The following is a 17,907-nucleotide window of genomic DNA, read 5'->3' as shown; positions in this document are numbered from 1 at the left end:
CCTCTACCCAACTTCAGTCCCAACCTAACCACTGTGAAAGTTAAGCCTATGAGCAAGAGGGAATTTTGGGGGGTTAACAAAAAAAAAGTTCTAAAATTATATTGTAGTAATGATTACACAACTGTTTACATTTTAAAAAATACTTCTGAAAAATGTATGCATAGAAAAGAATCTGGTTAAATCTCTCTCTCTACATATATATCTTACTTTTAAAAAATATATATATATTTTATTGATTTTTAGATAGAGAGGAAGGGAGAAGGAGAGAGAGATAGAAACATAGAATGGCTGCCTCTTGCATGCCCCCTACTGGGTTTTGCCCTGGCCCGAAATCTAACCAGGGACCTCTTGGTCCATGGGACAACACTGAGGCAGACCAGCTGGGCTATGCATATATTTTTTAAATATAAAAATGGTGTCCAAAAAATGGTGTCAAATATGGATCATGGATATCTTTCCATACCAGTACAAATAGATCTATCCAATCATTTTTAATAAGTGCATGGAGCCCCAGAGTACAGCTCAACCACATTTTATTTAAACATTTCTTTATTGGTAGGCATTTAGGTGGTTTCCAATTTTTTTTATCATAAACAACACTGCAGTGAGCATGCATATACAAGCATCTTTGTGTATTTGTCTGATTGTATTTCCTTAAGATAAAATACAAGAAGTGGAGTTACTGAGTCAAAGATCATATTCAGAATTTTTTTTCCTGTATTGCCAAATTGTCCAGTAGAAAGATTATACTAATTTATACTCCTACTAGCAATATGTGAGAGTGCTAGTCTCACCACACCCTCAATAGCACCAAGGTATTATCTCATCTTTTTAATCTTTGTCAAGCTGATAGAACAAATAACCTCTCATTTACAATTCTCTGATTATTAATGATGTAACACTTTTTCATATGTATATTGGCTACTTTATCTTATTTTATGAATTGCCTCATCATGTCAAATAATAATATCAAATGGCATTGTTAATATTGTTTAAATGAGGTGATCAAGTATAACATACTTTGGTGAAATGATGAGGGAGTTAATAGGAGTTTATACATTTTTTTCCATGAAGTTATAGCCACAGAAATTATTTAATAATACCAGTGAGATATCATTTAGACAGATTCAGATTTTCCCAGTAATGACCTTGATAGCTAGATGTTTGTGTTATTTGTAAACCATAGTTTGGCTTCCTTGAATTTTTAAACGTTTGAAAGTGAAGTTTAACCAGTGGCCATGTAAAGTATTCATTTAATACACAGTTCAAGACATTCTCACTAATAGCTTGGTGAGGGGAGAACTATCTTCACAATTTGCCCTCTCCCTCTCCCCTCTCCCCTCTCCCCTCTTCCCTCTCTCCTCTCCCTCTCCCCTCTCTCCTCTCCCTCTCCTCTCTCCCTCCTCCCTTTTCTTCCTCCTTCCTCTCTCCTCCCTCTTCTCTCTCTCTCTAAAAATCAATTTAAATTTTTTAATTAAAAATCGAATATGTATTGAGTGCTTACTATATGTCAGCACTGTGCTTAGTGGTTTACATGTATTATCTCAGTTAAACCTGATATCAACCCAATGAGGTAGGATCTAAAATAGCCCCATAAAAGTAAGAAAAACTGAGATAGAGTTACTCAGAGATAACAATAGCAGATTTGAACTGGAATCCAGATCTTGGTAAACCAAACTCCCTAGCATTGAAGAACTAAGATGGTCTGTAATAGCTACCTCACAGGAGGTAGCCCAATATCTTCCTATTCCATAAATTTGTGTAGAATAATGAATGAAAGTGAATGAACTTTATACCTATTGAAAGCAAATTTCACATCAATTACTTTCCCTTCCTTATTTCTAATTTAGGCAGCAAGTTTACTACTAAGTTCTTTAAATGCTACTGTGTAGGTTACATGGAAGTAGCAAATTCCTTTGGTGTACAAGAACTGTGGTATAAATACATTTGTCTATCCTTGTGGAGTTACATTTTTAGAAAGAAATATTTTCTCGGGTATTTTTAAAAAGTAACCTGCAATCATGACAGTCATTCTCCTGAAATAGGATTGTGTGTCATTCAGAAAATTCCAAAACGGATTTTTGGTCTTTTTTTTTTTCTTTCCTACTTTAAAAGTAAACAAATCACCTGGTAAGCTACTTTTGTTTCAAAAGGGGAATCTAAAAATATCCTCCCTTCTACATTAATGTCCCTTTCTGCGTCATACAGAACTGTTGCACTCACACTCCCACCCTCTCCTCATCCCTAGCTGCTTCTGCTGAAATGAATCATAAACATTTGGCAGTGTAATGGCAAGGCTTAACATATTCAAATCTGGGGGAATTAAAAACTCTACAGACATACTTCTTTTACAAGTGGCACTCACATTCCAGTTTTAAAATTTAGATACCACATCTTTTGAATGTTAAGGACTTAAGTGGTCAATATCATTCAGACATTAGCTGCAGCCTTCAGGCAGCCAATCCTTTGTGATTAATAAAAGCCTTTATGCTATTCTGTTGCCCATACTTTTATGTACTGCAGTTCTTCTTTGTTTCATAAGGCAAACAAGTTGGATGTGATCATTTTTTTAGCGCTGGCTCAAAATTATTTGTCCCATCATTAACTGTCTCTGTGGGCAAGTCACTACTCGACACTATGAGGCTTACACATGAGTTTCATTTTGAACAGTGGAGACTTCCGGGAGTTGAAACAATTCAGAAAGACCCAGAAAATGGAATAACTGCTAAGGTATGATTTTGGTAGTAGGTAGCTTCTTCAACATGAACTTTAAGGGCCCTTGTAACTGTAAAATTCTGTTTTCATTGTGTCCCTAACTTTAGCTGCCTTATGCATATACTAGTAATGGTGTCCATTTTTCTGACACAAATTGGGACTGAGGAGTAAATAAATGCAGTTAGGAATTTCAGAAAGAAGGGCTTGTCTGTCAAAACTCATTGAGAATCCTGTTTCCACCCAAAGCTATTTTTGGAATAACCCTTCGGAAATGTACCTAGTAAGATAAGAGAGCCTGCCACATGCCTTGATTGGGTGGGATGTTTTCAGAGTAAGGTCAGTGGCTATCTTCCAAAAGACATTTTCAGGTTTTCCCCCCTAAGGAAATAACAAGTTCTTACTATCGTTTCATAATCTTCCTCCTTAACTCCTCTGATCTTTCAGAGCAGCAGGTTTTTAATGAAAACTTTATTGCTGCACATTCTTGTCTCACAAAGCCGCCACAACAACTAGAGACCAAAATCTGTGGCTTATTACAGTCACGAGACACTGCCTATTTGTCTGGGAAATCACGAAATTTTCTATTTCTGTGACTCATGTTTCATGCTGCTGCAGGAGGAAATTAACCAATATAGATTCCGATTAGAGCCACATCTATGTTCAAATTTTTATTCATCTGAACTTTATAAAATGGCCATTTCTAACAAAAATGTACCAATTATTTGTGATTGAGCGTTCCACTGGGGGAGAAAAAATGTATTCCAGAATTGACTCTTTAAATAACTACTTAGAATTGCCATCTTTCATCCACTCCTTCATTCATCAGATGGTCTCAATTTCCTACTATAGGCGAGGGAGTATCCTACTATATACTCCTGTAGGGATGACTTAGAGAATCAGTCAGAATCAAAATGGGCCAAAAAAACAAACAAAACCCTGCAGCCTCTTGGAACTTGTATTCTCTCTCTCTTTTTTCTTTTTAAGTAATAGATTTAGCCCTAACCAGTTTGGTTCAGTGGATAGAGCGTCGGCCTGTGGACTGAAGGGTCCCAGGTTAGATTCCAGTCAAGGGCATGTACCTCGGTTGCAGGCACATCCCCAGTAGGGGGTGTGCAGGAGGCAGGTGATCAATGTTTCTCTCTCATTGATGTTTCTAACTATCTCTCTCCCTTCCTCTCTGAAAAAGAAAAAAAAAAAAAAACAATAAAATATATTTAAAAAAACAGAAATAGATTTTTTAAAAAATATATGTATATTTGTATTGATTTCAGAGAGGAAGGCAGAGGGAGAAATAGAAACATCAATGATGAGAGAGAATCATTGGTTGGCTCTTCCTACACGCCCCCCAATGGGGATCAAGCCAGCAACCGGGGCATGACCAGGAATCAAACTGTGACCTCCTGGTTCATAGGTTGATACTCAACCACTGAGCCACACCGGTTGGGTGGAACTTAAATTCTCTAATGGTTAGGTGGGATGAAGGCAAATAATAAAAGATATTATCTTCCTACCCAAGGTGATTTTGTGCCTCACACACATGCCCACACAGGGTATTTGGCCATTTCTGCAGACTTTTTTAGGTGTCACAACTGTGAGAGGGGTGCTCCTGGCCACTGGTAGGTAGGGGTCAGAAACACTGCTCAACATCTTACAATGCCTACGACAGCTCCCCATCCCTGTCTCCAACAAAGAATTATCCAGCTCAGGTTGAGAAACCCTGTACAGTACTAATCTTTAGTTTCAGAGATCAGGATGTTGGTTACCCTTGAGGGGGTAGTGACTAGAAAAGGTCACAGGGCGAGGCCTCTGGATGCTGACTACATGGGTGGGTTTATTATAAAAAAATTCACTAGACTCTGCTCTTATGATTTGTATGTGTTTCTGTATGTATAATTTTAACATATAGCCACTACGTGTTTTTGAAACGCCTCCTGTCAAGAGGGGTGTCTATGAATCTTGGAGCTATGACTGCTTAACTAATGTAATACGGCAGAAGTGACACTGCCCGTTTCCAGACCCATTCCTTAAGAAGTTGGCAATTTCTACTTCCTGTCACCTGGACACTCAGTCTTGGAAACTAGCCACCATGCTCTGAGAAAGTCCAAACAACCCATGATGAGGCCCATGTAGAGAGGCCTGGGAGGAAAGGAACATGGGTCCCAGGCCCTCAGTCCTGGTAGAGCTCCCACCTAACAGCCAGCATCAACTTGCCAGCCATGTGAATAAACCATCTTGAAGTTATCTTCCAGCTTCTCGCCAAATGACCCCAGCTGACAGCAAGTGGAGGAGAGCCAGGCCTTCCCCACTAAGCCCTGCCCAGCAGATTGACGAAGTAAATAAGCAACTGCTGTTAATTTAAGGCACTACGTTTTAGGGACGTTTGTTAAGCAACAATATATCATTGAAACAATATATTAAGTAAATCAAAATGTTACTTTAAAAAGGAGTACTATATGCCATAGCTGGTTTGGCTCAGTGGATAGAGCGTTGGCCTGCGTACTGAAGGGTTCTGAATTCAATTCCAGCCAAGGGCATATGCCTGGGTTGCGGGCTTGATCCCCAGGAGGGGGCGTGCAGGAGGCCCCAATGATTCTCTTTCATCATTGATGTTTCTCTCTCTCTCTCCCTTTCCCTTCCTCTCTGAAATCAATAAAAATATATATTTTTAAAAAATTTCAGCATCACCTGGCCAGCTTGGCTCAGTGATTGAGCGTCGACCTATGAACCAGGAGGTCATGGTTCAATTCCCGGTCAGGGCACATGCCCGGGTTGCAAGCTCGATCTCCAGTGTGGGGCGTGCAGGAAGCAGCCAATCAATGATTCTCATCACTGATGTTTCTCTCTCTCCCTTCCTTTCTGAAATCAATAAAAATAAATAATAAAAATACTTCAGCATCAAAATACAGAATTATAACAGACTGGCATACTGACCAGTTTCCCAGGTACCCCTTGTTATCATTCTTCATTCAGATCCTCTCCTAGAGCCTGACCCCTGGAGATAGAGCTCTCCAGTCAGTCTTCTCTATCCCACTCTGGATATACCCTACCGAAATCAACAGTGCCCTCCTGATTTCCATCCCATGACCATGCTGCCAAGTCTTATCTACCCTGATCCATGCCTGACTGCTGGAAAAGTTATGTTCTGTTTGAACCTTTGTGTTCAAACTATGCTGACTCTAATCACCTCACTCCCAAATCAATCAAGTTGGGCATTCTGGTTTCTAGATTTCTCTTTGGCTTGTGGAAAGACTAGTTGTTTTGGTTTTTTGTGCATCACACAAAAGCACACCCATGAAAGGCTAGGGGAGGCTGAAATTCAGTGCACATTTTATTAACTAGGCTGAGAGGCTGTGAGTCTGTCTACCCAAAGGACACCTTCTTGTTTTAACAAAGATGATTTATAAAGCAGTGATCGCACTGGCCTCTGACTTAGACCTCAGTGTTGTCATTTAAACATCTGGGACGTTCTCTTTTCTACCTTCTCTGTTACCTTAGGTTCTGTCCTATGCCATGGAATTTCAGACATGTCCTTTAAATGGGGGAGATCTCCCCATCTTTGTGACTCTTCCTATAATATGGAAGCGCTTTGGTGGTTTTTATACTTGTGGTTAACACCAATAATTTTATCCTGAGATATGTAGAACATTTTGCTTCTATTCAATATTCACGAAAATCCTCAAAACACAGGTTTCAAGTTGAACTGCAAGTCCTTTGCACCATTGAGACTTTCTGTCTCACTTAGGAGACCATCCTAATTCTATTCTACAGCTTTGCCTTTCAAATGTTTGCTGGTTCACATAACAACAAGGATTAGGGAATTACTGAAGGATCAAGGCTGCTTTGAAGCCAAGTATTACTGCCATCCAACCCCAGAACCAATCTAGCTAAACCAACAAACTTGGAAGCACCAGCTCTCTCCCAGAGGGCTTTCCTTCATCTTCTCCTCAAGCTGCATGATTTACTTTTCCAAAGGGAGGTTATATTCCATTATGTTTTGATAGCATCCAGATTCTCCAGATAAACTCGTTTACAATGTGGTGCGCTCCTGTAAACCAGGCCAACTGAATTATTTTCAAATTACCCTATTGAGCTGGAAAAGCAAGCTAGCTCAATTATTAATGTAAAAGCACTATTAGGTGATGTGCTTCTTCAGCTTCAATAAACACCATTTTTATTAAAGAATAAAGGTTTTTTTATAGTCAAAGTATTTCTTACTTGTGTGCTACACAGAAGGAGGGGAAAATCAGTATTTCTTTAATTCCCAAGAGCAAGTGGAAAATTAACCAGAGATTTAGAACTACTTCAATGAGTCTTAAACAATGAGAAGGTGGAAGCAGGATTTAAAAAAAAAAAAGAAGGAGAAAAGTGACTATTGCGATAACTATGTTTGGTGCCAGGTGCATAATGGAGATATGGGAGGTGGGGGAGGGGAACGTTTTGTAAAATATATGATTGTCTAACCACTATGCTATACACCTGAAACCAATGCAAAATAATATTGAAAGTAAAAAATAAAGGAACAGAGATGTCTCTGATACAGAAGACATTTTATCTTTTACAATTTGCTTAACACAAGGAGTTAAGCACTCAGGAGGGAGAGCAATCAAATGATGTTGGTCAATATTTATAATAATAAAAGCGTAATATGCTAATTAGACTGGATGAAGCTCGGGGGAGGGGGGGCTGAGGCAGAGGCAGCAGAGGCCCCCAGCCGCCACGGTGGACGGAGGCCGAGGCCAAGGCAGAGGTGGCCGCCATGGCGGTGGGGACCAAGCCCCTTGCACAAATTTCGTGCATCGGGCCCCTAGTTTTAACATAAGAAGCCAGAGTTGAGGAGCAAGAGCCAAAAGCCAGTGCTGTTCTGAGCTGTATCAGTTGTCATTGAAAGGGCTAACTGGGGTTTTATTGACAAACTTAAAGTGTCATTGGGCAGAATGACAGAAAACTGGCTTTGCTACAGGAGTGGTGCTAAATGTGTCACCCACTACCCCCTTCAAGACTGAAGGACTTACTCCCTCGGGTGATAGGAGACAGTCCTCTCCAGAAATGACCCGCTAAAGAGTCCCCTCTCCCCGGGTCATATCTTCTTCCTCATCCATTGACTTGTTGGTGCCAGTGTACATCAAGGCCTGGCTCTCTTACCCCGATGCAAGACAACTCTGAAAGGCCATCCCAACTCCAGAGATCCCAACAGGCTTAGTGGAGACCTTTGCTGAGTCTATTTCACAGTCCACCTTCTCCCTGCCCAATCCTACCTCCTTTCCTTCCTTTCCACAGGTGTTGGACCCAAATGTGTTCTCCAAGTGATAAACTTTCGGGACATTTTATCTCAGTCTCAGAGCTGCCTTCCCCAAAATCTCCTTTCCCCTTCTTCCCCGACCCCAGCTGTTTAAAGATATAATTAACAAATATAACATTGGGTAAGCTTGAGGTGTACAACATGTTGATACACTTACATATTGCAAAATGATGATCACCACAGAGCTGTTAGCTAACTACTCCATCACATCACATAATTACCATATCTATTTTGTGGTGAGAACCTTTAAGATCTACTTTCTTGCCCTAGCCAGTTTGGCTCAGTGGATGGAGCATTGGCCTGGGGACTGAAGGGCCCCAGGTTCAATTCTGGTCAAGGGTATGTACCTTGGTTGCTCCCAGCCCTGATCGGGGGCATGCAGGAGGCAACCAATCAATGTGTCTCTCTCACATCGATGTTTTTCTCTGTCTTCTTCCTCTCCTTGCACTCTCTAAAAATCAATAGCAAAAAATATTCTTGGGTTAGGATAAAAAAAAAATCTACTCTCTTAACAACTTTCAAGTATATAATACAATATTATCCTACCTAATAAAATGGTAATATGTAAATTACCATCACTCCGCTATGCCCATGATTGGGCCAGAGGGAGGCACAGGGGACGGGACTCAGGGTGGCCGGGGTAGCTGATTGGGCCGGCAGGACGCTGAGCTCGCGTCGCCAGAGGCAGCGCGAGCTCAGCGTCTGCGCCAAGGCTGTGCTGCAGAACAGAAGGGGCCTCTGGGGCAGCAAGCTCACGTCCCGCCGCGGACCATCAAAAGCGGGGGAGCTGGGTGCCTGTCTGCTCCGGCACCAGGCCTTTCAGAAGCCTCTGCCACGCCGGAGGCTTCTGAAAGGCCTGGTGCACCAGCGGACAGGCACCCAGCTCCACCACGATCAAAAGCGAAAGCGTGTAGGGGACCCTACACGTGTATGATTCAATCATGCACTGGGCCTCTAGTTAACTATAACTACTATGTTATACATTGGATCCCCAGAATTTATTCATCTTATAACTGAAAGTTTGTACTTTTTGACCAATATCTTCCCTTATCCCCCTTCCCTACCTCCACCCCCACCCTGGTAACCACCATTTTAGTCTCTGTTTCTATGAGTTTGGCTTTTTTAGAATACTGTATAAATAATACCATACAGTATTTGTCTTTGTCTAACTTAGTATTTCATTTAGCATGATGCCCTCAAGGCCCACCCATGTTGTGACAAATGGCAGAATGTCATTCTTTCTCATGGATGAATAATATTCCATTGTGTGTGTGTTTGTGTATGTATCACATCTTTATCCATTCATTCACTGACAGATACTTATGTTGTTTTCACATCTTGGTTATGGTGAATAATGCTGCAGTAAACATGGAAGTGTTTTCATCTTATTTTTGTTTTAAATAGTTAAGCCTGGTTGGCATGGGTCAGTGGTTGAGCATCGACCTATGAACCAGGAGGTCACGGTTCAATTCTCAGTCAGGCCACATGCCCGGTTGTGGTTGCAGGCTCGATCCCCAGTGTGGGACATGCAGGAGGCAGCTGATCAATGATTCTCTCTTATCATTGATGTTTCTATCTCTCTCTTTCTCTTCCTTCCTCTCTGAAATCAATAAAAATATTTTTTTCAAAAATAAATATAAGAAAATACCTTTATGATCTTGAGATAGGAAAAATTCTCACATGAAGTAAGAGAACAAGACCAATAAATTTAAACTTTCATACATCAGATATACTTTAAACAAAGTAAAAATATAGGCTATAAATTTGGAGAAAGTATTTGCAGTGAATGTAACTGATAAAACATTAGTGTCCAAAATACAGGGGTGGGGAAAAATAGATTCACAGTTGTGAGTGGGCAAAACACAGTTTATTATTTATTAATTACTATATTATTTTCTATACGAGTAGCTGAAAACCTACTTTTGCCCACCCCTGTATATAAAGTATTCCTACAAAACACTAGGACAATGAACCCCACCACCACCATGGATGAATATGCACTCACAGAAGAAACTAAATGACAAACAAGCATTTGAAAAGATGCTCAACAACACTCATAATCATAAGCAAAATACAAATTAAAACAATGATTTCAGATCATCAAACTGAAAAAACTCATTGTTGATGAAGATGTAGATAGATCAGGGGAGATCCTCAGACACCGATCCATTCAGGAATACCAGCTGATGGAGGTTCCAGAGTCTTCTGATACTACCATTTCAAAGCATGGCTTCCACAGTCTCTGCAAAGAGGAAGAGAGCACAGATTCAGTCATTCTTCTATGCTTACCTTGGAAGTAATACACACCACATCTGCTTACAGCCCAGTGGCACAACTAGTCTCAGCTACCAATTATCTTCTTAAATATATTTTTATTGATTTCAGAGAGGGAGAGAGATAGAAACATCACCAATGAGAATCATTGATGGGCTGCCTCCTGCACGCCCCCTACTGGGGATAGAGCCCACAACCGGGGCTTATGCCTTTGATTGGAATTGAACCTCGGGACCCTTCAGTCTGCAGGCCAAAGCTCCATCCGCTAAGCCAAACCAGCCAGGGCTCAGCTACCAATCTAACTGCAAAGTAGGGTGAGAGATGTAGTTCTTTAGTGTGCCCAGAGGAAAGAAAATGAAATAGGATTTGATGAACACATATTATTCTCTTTGTCACATTTGACAGAATATTACAAATTTATAAAGTTGGTGGTAGGTAGACATTAATTTTTATTACTCTTTACATTTGTCAGTATGTTTAAATTTGTCATAATTGTTTTAAAAGGAGGGAAATTAAGATAATTCAAATGACCTACCCAGTGTTACAGAGATAACAAGTGGTGAATTGGATTAGAACTGTCTCTCTCTAAGAAACTATTATATTCCTGCCCTGGAGAAGGGCACAGTCCAGAGGTAGAAGAGACAGATGCATAAACAAATTATTGTAACATATTACAATTATCACAATGGAATATGAAGAAAAGTATGTTCAAAGTGCCCCTGATCATTATAAACTGGTAACATAATAACTGGAAACTTATTTATGATCCCAGGAAGTTTTAAAATGTGCATGCACAGTTCATAAGGTCTATGTAATCTTCATTTGTGAGAGCCAAACTTTTGTGGAGAGTTATTTCAGGAAATTCCTGAAGTAAAACTTTGCTTTGAACTCCACCCAATTCATGATCAGTCTGTACAGACTTGTTAAGGAGGTGCTGCTAAACTAATATATATAGTCTTGTTCAACCTCGTGTCTTCAAATAAGAAGTTCTTTGATCTTCAACACAAAAGAAGAATAGAGAGGCCCTAACCCAGTGGTTCTCAACCTTTCTAATGCCTCGACCCTTTAATACAGTTCCTCATGTTGTGGTGACCCCCAACCATAAAATTATTTTCGTTGCTACTTCATAACTGTAATTTTGCTACTGTTATGAATCGTAATGTAAATATCTGTGTTTTCTGATGGTCTTAGGCTCTACAGCAGCGGTTCTCAACCTGTGGGTCGCGACCCACAGGTTGAAAACCACTAGCAGGGTCGCCTAAGACCATCGGAAAACACAGATATTTTATATTTTTCGATGGTCTTAGGCTCTATATAAAAATTTTTTTATATATTTTCCGATGGTCTTAGGCTCTACCTGTGGGTCGAGAACCGCTGAGGTAGAGCCTAAGACCATTGGAAAACACAGATATTTACATTACGATTCACAGCAGTAGCAAAATTACAGTTATGAAGTAGCAACGAAAATAATTTTATGGTTGGGGGTCACCACAACATGAGGAACTGTATTAAAGGGTTGCGGCATTAGAAAGGTTGAGAACCACTGCCCTAACTGGTTTGGCTCAGTGGATAAAGCGTTGGCCTGCGGACTGAAGGGTTCCAGGTTCGATTCCGGTCAAGGGCATGTACCTTGGTTGCGGGTATATCCCCAGTAGGAGGTGTGCAGGAGGCAGCTGATCAATGTTTCTCTCTCATTGATGTTTCTAACTCTCTATCCCTCTCCCTTCCTCTCTGTAAAAAATATATATTTTTAAAAAGAATAGAGAGAAACAAGTTCCCAATGGAAAGGAGAATTGTTCAACTTACTAGAATCAAAGTCTTATGCCTCATTGAAACATCTAAGCATTGGAACATTTAGACTCTCACACCTGTGGAGGTTGGAAACTAAAAAGACCTAGCATATGGCCACAGACACAATTGCTTCCAAAATTTATCTCCTTATATTCTCAAAGTAGTTAAAAAATATTCCTGTTGTATATACAACTATGTTTCTCAATGAGTTTCATAATCTAGTTCATTCATTCATTTTTGAGTTAGGGATGTAGTACTTAGCAAAACAGACATGGTTTCTGATCTCATGGAGCTTATAGTCCAGTTGGTGAAGTAGACATTAATCAAACAAGTACACCCATTAGTATTTTATATATGGGTAAAAGTTATAAAGAAAAATAAAGGGGGTTGTAAAAAAGAATAGAGGCCAAGGGTTTTAATTTAGAACTAGAGGCCCAGTGCATGATTGAATCATGCACGTGTAGGATCCCCTACACGCTTTTGCTTTCGATCACGGGGAGCTGGGTGCCTGTCCGCTGGTGCACCAGGCGCCGGAGGCTTCTGAAAGGCCTGGTGCCTGAGCGGAAAGGCATCCAGCTCTCACGCTTTTCCTTTCGATCGCTGGTGCACCAGGCCTTTCAGAAGCCTCTGGCGTGGCGGAGGCTTCTGAAAGGCCTGCTGCCTGAGCGGACAGGCACCCAGCTCCCACGCTTTTGATGGTCCGCGGGGCCCCAGAGGCCCCTTCTGTGCCGCAGCACAGCCATGGCACAGATGCTGAGCTCGTGCCACTGCTGGCGACGCAGCTCAGCGTCCCGCCGGCCCAATCAGCTACCCCGGCCACCCTGAGTCCCGCCCCCCCCCGCGCCTCCTGGCCAAAAATGGGCATAGCGAAGGTATGGTCAATTTGCATATTTGTCTATTATGAGGTAGGATAGGGGAATTAAGGAATACCAGTCTGGGGGCTGGCAGCCTCCACAGCGGCTTCCCTGCCTTTGGGGCAGCCAGGGCATCTGCAGGATAAATTAGGCACTTTTGTCCCAGGTGCTGGCTGCCTCAGCCACAGACAGAATCCTGGGGAGCTGGAGCAGAGCCAGAGAAGCGAAATGGCGATGCCACCTGGTATCAGGGGGAAGAGCCAGAGAAACATGACTTTATATCGGATCCCAATTATATCTCCTTTCCGGGATAACCAGGAAACGTGGGTTAAAGCTTTAGCAGCAATTTCATATTTTCTATGCAAATTGTTTGAGAACAAATGTGAAAAGCATTGATATTTTATTGCCTTGTATAACTCCTTAGGCTCATTTTTAACAACTCCTCTCCACTTTTCCAATTTGTATAATGATGAATTAGATGTGCCACCCAATTGTCCCCTGGGGCCTTCCTTCCCATCCCATAGTTGGCTCAGTTTCCATGGCTTTATGAAATTTTCAGGGTACTTAGGTTCTCTGTCATCTGGGGCTTTACACATCTATATTAGAGTCTGTATTGTAGCACAGGAGTTTGGATAACAAATTCCATCTCCTGTTGCACCTACAGTGAGAGAAAGGTACCTCTTCACTGAAGATTTTAGGGGAGTGGTGGATGGGGGGGTTACATGGCAATGCCCATGACTTTAAATGAACAGGTGTGCTGGTTAGAAAAGCCCAAGTGTCAGGGCTGCTGTCACCGCACCCTGGCCTTGCTTCAAAGCACCAGTCAGCTACACATCTCAGTTACCAGCCAGAGAGCCAAAGAAGTACTCCTGAGGGTGAAAAATGCTGCTTGCAGAACCCTAAGAGCCTACCAGGCATTGTGCTTCCTTCTTAGTAATGGAAGACATGAAATGCAACAATTCGATCTTTATTTTGAAGGGATGTCCCAGTATAGCCCAGCAACTACACTCTTCAAAAGTCACTACTGCAAATTCACTGGTGTAGCAGAGCCTTGAATCTCTGTAAATTTAACTCCCACCCTCTGAAGCACAAGTGTATGATCAAGACCTTCAACATACTGACACTTCTTGCTCACCTAGTGTGATTAATATGATATCATTGATACAGCAGACCTATTTGATGTACTACTTTCTCCAAGCTTCCAAGAGTCATCCTAGTAGTGTGGTAGCACCATCTCATTGGGTCCTTGCCATGGTGAACTCCTATATCATGGGAGAAAGCTCTCTTATCAATGAATTCTTCCTTATCCAATTGTTCATTCCCCCCACTCCCACTCCCCTTAACCATGCATACTCAGGATCTATACTTTTCCAGCGTCTGCCAGTACAGTTCCTTCAAGGAATAGTCTCTCTTCTCTTTATCAGGACCATCACTTACGTTGTGATTTAATTCTAATTACTGGTTTGCAGTAGGAAGTGGGAGTGGTGGAGTGAGTAAGGTTCTTTCAGGAAAGGCAATAATTTTTCTTGCAAGGCAACTCTGGAGAGTGGGGAGTGCAAACTTTTAACCTGGAGAGTGGGCCCCTTCCGTAACCCAGAGGATTCAGAGGAAATCTGGGGAGTCAAGATGTACAAGAATATCAACCCACATGTCCTCTCCCATATCACAAGATCTCAATCCTTCCCAATTAAGGCCAGGACTTTGACATAGCCAAGTTGCTACAATTGAGAATTCTGTCTTCATTGGAGCTCTGCTACCTTATAATTTAAGTTCTGTGCCTCAACCTCAGGAGGTCTGGTCTCTTCAGCTGGTGATTAATCGCTCTCGGCCTTTCTTATCTTTCTCCAGTAGGAGCTATCCCAGTCCATTGGCCTTAAATTACTACTTTCCCTGAACCTCTGGATGCCCAGGATGCTGCACCCTCCAGCTCATTCTCTTCTGCTGGCATCCCATCCCAGTTTGCCACTGCTGAAAGTTTTACAGTTTGCGCTGCTACCTCCTCAGGGACTCTAGTGAGGGGTTCTTGTTACCAGCCAGTCAGCTGGTAATACAATTCCAAGATCTTATTTTAGAATCTGCTTCCTAAGACCACCCTACTCTTGTTCCAATTATTGGAGGTCAGGTTCATCCAGATTCTTAGACTCTAGATTTGCCTGTAGGGTGTATTAGGGAGAGCTTTCAGAGCTGCCCCTGTGAGGGGGTGAAGGAAGCAGGATCAGGTAGAGGGAGAAGTTGAATTGTAGGGCAGGTGTAAGAGAGGCCTCAGCTGACCCTACAGGGAGCTCTGACATTGAAATGGTCAATCAGAAATGTCTTGAATTGAAGATTGGGGCTGGCTGCATCAATTGGTTTCCGACCCCGGGGACAAGGCATGATTTTGAGGGAGGCAATTTCCTGAGTAGGGTGTCAACTGTGAGCTCATACTACCAGCTCTGGTGAAAACAGTGCCTTGGTCCTGAAGTGGAGATCTGGGTGGCATACTATGATATCTACTACAGATAGGATGACCAGGGGCAACCAGGAGTGAGGGTAGCCCAGGACATGGGGATATCAGTGCTAAAACTGGAACAGTCCCAAGCAAACCAGGAGATTTGGTTGCCCTAGAAGCCCTGACCTTAAAATACTAAAGGGAGGTGTAAATTTGTCAACTATCATTTTCTCGATAACAGTGAATATATATTAGTAGAATATACATCAGTAGTTAAGAAGCTAGGCCATTGAATGAATTTTCAAGGAGTAGCTTAACTACAAAAGGCCATTAGGATAGTATTTGACCTGTAATCTTTAGTGGGTGAATCATGGAACAGGAATAGTAACATCTCTTAAGGCAGGTCCCTGACACAAAAACAGAGTAGAAGTTGCTCAAGTCTGGTCACTATAAGGAAGTAAAAGAGCATATCAGAAAAACTAGAAACAGCATAGATTCCAGGTCAGCTAGCAACAGCACCAGAATCACCTGGGGTCTTTATTGCTAAAGCAGAACCCCACCAGCAGAAATACTAATTTGGCACCTAGAGGGTGAGGGCACTGGACCATAGGGAGCTGCCTTTTTAACAGGGTTCCTCGGGGTTTCTGATGCAAGTGACAGCAGATTACAATCTAAGAAACATTGTACTGTCTCTACCATCCATTCTCTTAGCCAATCATGTTTTTAAGTTTCTAGCAAGTCAGGTTGCCAGGTAAAATACAGGACACTCGGTTAAATTTTCATTTCATATAAACAATACTTTTTAGTATAAATATGGGTCATGGGAACATGTAATAAAATAATATAAGTAAATAACATCAATATATGCTATGATAAAATAGTATATATGAATAACATGATAAATTATATGATTAAACTAAAAGACATGAAATATTGTCACACTATATAAAGTATAAATTATTAATAGCAATAAATTATTTATTGTTTATTTGAAATGCAAATTTAACTGGGCATCCTGCATTTTTATTTGCTAAATCTGCCAATCCTGCTTCCAAGGGAATTTTTAGATACACAAAAGTAGAAAGAATGGAATAAACCTACATGTAACCATCCCTCTGCTTGGACAATTATCAACATTTTGCAGAGATGCAGAAATAATTAAGTCCTTAAGTAACTTATCACCAAGTTGGGGAAACATAATAAACATTCAAGAAATAAGTGCTAAAGTGTGTAATACTGACTGTAAGAACTACTGAAGTTCAGGGAAGGGAGCATCAGTGTTTACTGGAGTTGAAGTGATCTTGGAGTTGAGATTGTGTTAGGCCTGGTAAAATCTGTATTAGTTGAGCAGGCTTTCCCAAGCAGAGTAACCAGTGTTACCAGGTTGAATTCACTCGTTCTATAAAAGTCTCTCTCCATTTGAAAGCACTCACCTCCCCCTGCTTCACACTTTAATCTACAGGGCCCACAGCAGCTGTCACCCATTCAGCTAATATACATCGAGCACTACTGCAAATTACATCATCAGGACCTATTAGCTCTTAAACATGTCAACACAATGGCTGTTCAATCTTCTCTGTGTGACTCATTAATTAACCTCTGCAATATGCTGTCTTTGACATCATTGGAGAGTTCAATTTTTCCTCGATTGAAAGTAGCCTGGGGAGAATGATAAATGGATAAGAAAAACAAAATTCTATTCCATTGGCCAGCTTTATGTTAATGCTTATGAAATGCCGTGGCTACTTGAGCCTATTGGTACATGTCAAATAATTAAGAAAAATACGGGATGATGCTATAGCTCATCTCTTAAATTACATTAACATTTAAAATGGTCTATTTTTCTATGCAAGTGACAATAACACACAATGTGGGGTTTTATGCATTTAATGAGTTTTTACTTTCTAATTTCTCTCCACTTTAAATGCAGCTAATTCAAATACTAAGGATGAAAACTTGAAAAAATATTTTCTTGAAATATATAGTTACAGATCAAGAAACATTAAATATACTCAAGAGCCCTTTCATTCTTCTATTCTCAGTCACCACCCCCAACTAAAGGGTAACCACTATCCTGACTTCTAACACCATAGAATAGTTTTGCCTGGTTTTGTTCTTTATATAAATAGAATCATACAGTATATACTCTCTTATATGTCTGGCTTCTTTCACTTAACATTACATTTGTGAGATTGAAGGGATGTTGATTTTAAATGACTTGTTATTAAATAAGTAACATATACTCAACATTTAAAAATTAGAAAATACACCATAATTTTTCATTAGTTTCAAAACTGTGTGCATGTCTATACACACTTATTTGATCAAGATTATAAACTTTTATAAAAGTCCTGCATAAAAAGAAAGGTTCTCATCTCTTTTTGACATTTTTAGTAATCCTTTTATTCTGGCTTAGACAATTATCTGCTTGGACAGATATCAACATTTTGCCCTAATTATTATTTTAGGACTTTTCATTCCATTTCTCCAAAACTAGATCCTTAGTCAGCTCCAGGTGCCATACACTCTTTGTGCCATTTTTATAA

The sequence above is a fragment of the Cnephaeus nilssonii genome (assembly GCF_951640355.1).
Source record: "Cnephaeus nilssonii genome assembly, chromosome: 16".
Classification (NCBI taxonomy): Eukaryota; Metazoa; Chordata; class Mammalia; order Chiroptera; family Vespertilionidae; genus Cnephaeus; species Cnephaeus nilssonii.
The sequence above is the reverse complement of the archived record's forward strand: the minus strand, read 5'-3'. Positions refer to the sequence as shown.